Raw genomic sequence first — 4817 nt, 5'->3', positions numbered from 1 at the left:
TGGTACCAGAAGTTCAGTAGTGTTGTTGTGTGTGATTGATTCCACCAGTTTGTGGAAACATTCTTCTCTTGCAAGAATTATCAGTGAATAGGTGTTTCCTAGAAAATAGAACTGAAAACAGATTGGATATGGATTAGATATTATGTCCTATATATATTTATTTTATTTAATGAATACAGACATGGATACGGATATTAAATAGATACAAATATTTATATCCTTATTTTAAATAGATATGGATACAAATCAGATTCTAAAAATATAAATATAAATTAGACGATTAAACTTTATGACTACAGAATCAAAGATATTACTAAATAGATGATGACTCAAATTAATAACATGTTAATATAATTATTTATTTTTTAAAAAAATTTATAAATACTATATAAAATTAAATAAAATTATAAATAAAATCAGATATTCGAATATGAATTGAATAATTGTTTATCCATATCTATATCTATTTTTTTTTAACAGATATAGATATGGATATTAATTGAATGAACTTCTATCTACATCCAGATAGATTTAGATACGAGAACAAATCTGGATAGATATTATCCGATTCACTTTCACCTCTAGTAGAAGACCAGCAATGATCCTTGCCTCAAATATCAATGAGAATAAAAAGATAAGATGTCAAAAGTTGATTAAAGTAATAATTTTCTCAATAACACATACCAAGAGCGAATTTCACTGAAAAAAGCAAATATTTGGCTCCAGTATAACTCATTGAAAATAGTGTTATGATAAAGAAAATCATTAAACTAGACAGTAGTGAACAATACAAAAACTCCAGTTGCTAATGAAATACAACACCCTATGAAACAAACAGCTACTCAATTCAACCGTAGAAACCTAAATGCATATCTCTTAGCTTATAGGATAAGTTAGGAACAAGTCTGAAAACTTCAGTTGCTTTAATGCCGTATCTTGCTCTAAAGTCACCTCATCAATGAGAGCCAGGTTCCAGTCGGTTAGAAGCCCCTGAGGCTTGCACTGTGTGAAGCTTCGAGTGAACTGACCCTCATGCATTGATATTAGCTGGGGAGTTCCTAGTGTCATCAGATACAGAGGGTACAGAGGCAGACCAAGTTTCTGCTCTGAAGGAGGTAGTTGCATGAGTCATCTTTGGCGTTGCTGAAGTGCCGGTCCCCTAGCCGCTACTGTAAGCCACCTTTGCATGCGAGCTAGAAATCTAGATGGTAGCTATTGGAAAAGAGATAGATGTAGCTTCTAACTTTGGCTTCTTGCTCTTTTGCTCCATTTGGTAGCCTGACAAAAAACTGCCAACTACGCCCTATCGCAGAACAAGGGGAAAGCCAATAATTCATTTGAATTAAATACTTGCTAGTTGGAACGACGTAATTTTAAGTTGCAGAGGCTTTTTCAAAGGCCAATTTGTAACTCACAGCAAATCCTGATATCCAAATTGTTATAACCAACTAATATGTTGTGTGATTATGTGGAATTGAATATGTTGTATGCCAATAAGGCTCTATGCCCCTTGTAAATGATTCATGATTCTAAATTTCTACATGAACGATGAATAGGAAGACATATACAGAAAAGAAAGGTATATTTTTTCTACCTGCATTGCTGCAAACAATTCCACATAACTATGCATGTTTTTTCATTTATCTAAATGTCATTTCAGATGTTACTAGGAGAACTCTTGGACTTGAGATGGAATAATATCTAAACCATGCATCAAATTTGAAAGGAGGATGATAAGGACATACCTCCTAAATTGTGAAGTTAAAGATTTTATAGCATAGAAATCTAGAATGTGTGGAAGAGAAGTATTACCTGCACAGGACTGGCAACTACCAACAGACCAGCAACCCCTCCCCCTATAACTCGACCATCTAGACTTTCCAAAGAAGCACTCATCCCACTAGAACGACCTCTTGCACCTCCATTATCGGTAAGCATAAATGATCCAGATAAGGAGAGTAACTCAAACTGGCCCCACAAAATCAGTCCAGTGAACATTGAACATATTAATACGCAATAGAAAGTACAAGATCAAATCACACGCATAACTGCAGAAAGCTGATGAAAATAGGAAGATAGTATTATGGCACACATTTCAAAGAAGAGTAATAAAATAAGCTTGATACATATAATAAAAGTATGCAGGAAACCTCAGATTTGAAATAGTACATAGGTTCATATTGATTGCAAATTATATATTTGAAGTACATTGGTAACTGGGGAGAAAAGGTATAGATTTTTTTGAGTCCTCTATATAACCCCCTAGGCCCTAGTTATCCAAATATAGTGTTAATAAAATACTCGCTCATTATAGAAAAACAAAAGAATAAAGGTACACCAAGAGAAGCAGAAGATTCAATAGAACCCATGTAACCATAAAATCAAGCTTTACATCTATATAGGATGGCCCACATAGTACACATATTATTTAATAGACTGATTGAAAGCAATAATCATACAATCATATGCGCACATCATAATATGATAGAAGTTTCTTGGGGAATACATCAACTAATAAATCATGGGTGGTGGTGCTAACCCAATTAATTGGTGACTGATGATGGCATTTGCTGATTATATACAATCCCTTGCATATACTTGGCTTTTACAGTAATGACATTTTTCATCTTCCAGCCTTCTACAGCAAAGGTTTTGCTAATATGTGGTAACCAAAAGCAAAATTTCTTGAATACAAGATGGATGATATATGCAGTTTTTTAAATATCGACATTCACATCATGTAATCTAACACTAGATTTAATAAGTAAATCAAAGAAGAACAAGCACTGAACAAAACAAAAATTACTAGGTCATGACATGAACAATGATTCACAACTATGGAGCCCACATTAGCTAATGCTAATTCGTCCTCATAGTTTGTTTAATAGTTGTTGCACACCTTAGAAACTGCCACCTCATGTGAGCACTTTGTATTTTAGATGAACTAAAATGTTCATAGTTTGTTTGCCATTAAAAGCAGGTCACCACTACTAAAGTCTAAAAGTTTGCACATCCCTTGTCACTTCAGAGTCAGCCTTCCTACAAGAACTACATTAATTTGGAAAATTCAATCATCCATTAGCTTAGCAACTACAACCATCATACTAAAAGCAAAAGGTCACAAAGAACAACCAATTCAACATGTCCATCTTTGGGTTGATGCAACTCTATGAGGTCTTGGGAATTATAGGCTTTGACTGGCTAGTGGCTAGGCCTTGGAAAAGCCTATTTGGCAGCAATTAAATCAGTAGCAGACTCGGAACAGGGTCTATCAAACAACACTATCAGAGGCCTGCCACAAAAATTAGATAAAATTATTAAAAATCTAGTATCCTTACAGGTGTTGGAAAATCTAGTCTAACATGAAAACCTTCAACACAAGGTAAAGAAGAATCCTTTTGTACACAAATTATGCATTTATCAGTCATAGATGAAGCCTATCTATTTGAAAGGAAAGAAATTGGTAATGTTAACATTTGCTGCTACAGGGGTCCCTATATTTGTATTTGAATGCCATATCACTACCAGGTCACCTTATAATTAAAAAGATTATAACTAGAATTTATCAATATTTTATACTTCACAAAATGGATAAAGACTATGACAAGTCTCTTTAAAAATTACGTAGATTTTTAGATGTACACTTACTTTGGAGTTACTGGTGGATAATTCTCTGTTGAGTTAAGCACCTTAGTCAAAGGAGTTTACTGCACCAAGCATTCAGAATTTATTTCTCATATTTCATTTAATATAAACATGGATAACAAGTCACAGTAGATACGCTATAAGATTCTAAATATGTGGTGTGGAGTAAACAATTTCATGTCTATTGATATGAACCAAGATTGGTGCTTGCAAGATGACTGGGCATGACATGCAACAATCCAAAATTCAATATAGGCAACAATATTAAGCACATGTGTCACCCAAAAATGGTTAACACCATCATAGTGTGCAATACAATTCAAAAACAAATAGAAGAAAACACCTCTAAATATTTAAAAGAATGCATAAGTTGGAGACACCTCTAAAGGAATTATCTTTCCAAAAGGAAAGGGCATAATTACAAACCTCATAAGTTAATGCATCTTTAGAGGAATCAAGTTGATGAAGCGTCACATTTGAAATTATACCATTAGCAGACAACACACAAATTGCTCAAGGCCCTTGAGAAAAAGATATGATCTTCATAGTAACATCCTTTTAAGAAAAAAAGAGGCAAATTACTTCAGATAAGAATAAGTTTAAAAAATGGCAAAAAAAAAAAAAACAAAAAATGTTATTGCATATATGCAATAACTACTTTTACATCACCAACTGCTTTCAATAATAAGGAACTTAAGCCCTAGGATTACCTTCTATATGTTCTGATATAAGTAGAGCTCAATATCTATCAATCATCAGGTCAAATATTAAGAACATTTAGGAGCAACTAGTAAAAACCTTGTAGAAGCTTATGCTTGATAAGCACCTATATAAATGAAAACTAATTAAAATTTGTTATAGCATATCATTCCTTTCAAACTTAAACAAGCAAACTTAAACTTAAACTTAAACTTAATTTAATCTTTCCTATTTTGACTTCAAACTGCCAATTATCTTAATATTGAGAGTCTGTAGAATCTAGATTGTCAAAAATTTGCTAGCATGATAAGGGAAAGAGCAGTGAGGAGATTTGCAGGACCTTCAATGTTGAGAATAACTTTAGCCAGATGGAAGAAAAAAAAGTTCAAAAAAACTCATGGAGCTTTTAGAGAGGTTTTAAAGCCCTTAAATAACTCACGAAATTGATGTGGACATTACTTGTTAATTTTTAT

General features: G+C 33.1%; 1 long non-coding RNA gene across 1 annotated transcript; it reads right to left on the bottom strand.

Annotated features, from left to right (window-relative positions):
• Positions 1 to 791: 791 nt before the first annotated feature.
• LOC140857013 (uncharacterized) lies at positions 792 to 4203 on the bottom strand. The gene is made up of 3 exons (XR_012140495.1): positions 4072 to 4203; positions 1813 to 1968; positions 792 to 1303 (listed from the first exon to the last, which is right to left on the bottom strand). It is a non-coding gene; the product is annotated as an uncharacterized lncRNA (long non-coding RNA).
• Positions 4204 to 4817: the final 614 nt, after the last annotated feature.

Source organism: Elaeis guineensis, chromosome 4 (genome assembly GCF_000442705.2).
Source record: "Elaeis guineensis isolate ETL-2024a chromosome 4, EG11, whole genome shotgun sequence".
Lineage (NCBI taxonomy): Eukaryota > Viridiplantae > Streptophyta > Magnoliopsida > Arecales > Arecaceae > Elaeis > Elaeis guineensis.
Note: the sequence above shows the minus strand (reverse complement) of the source record. Positions and strands in the feature narration are given on the sequence as shown.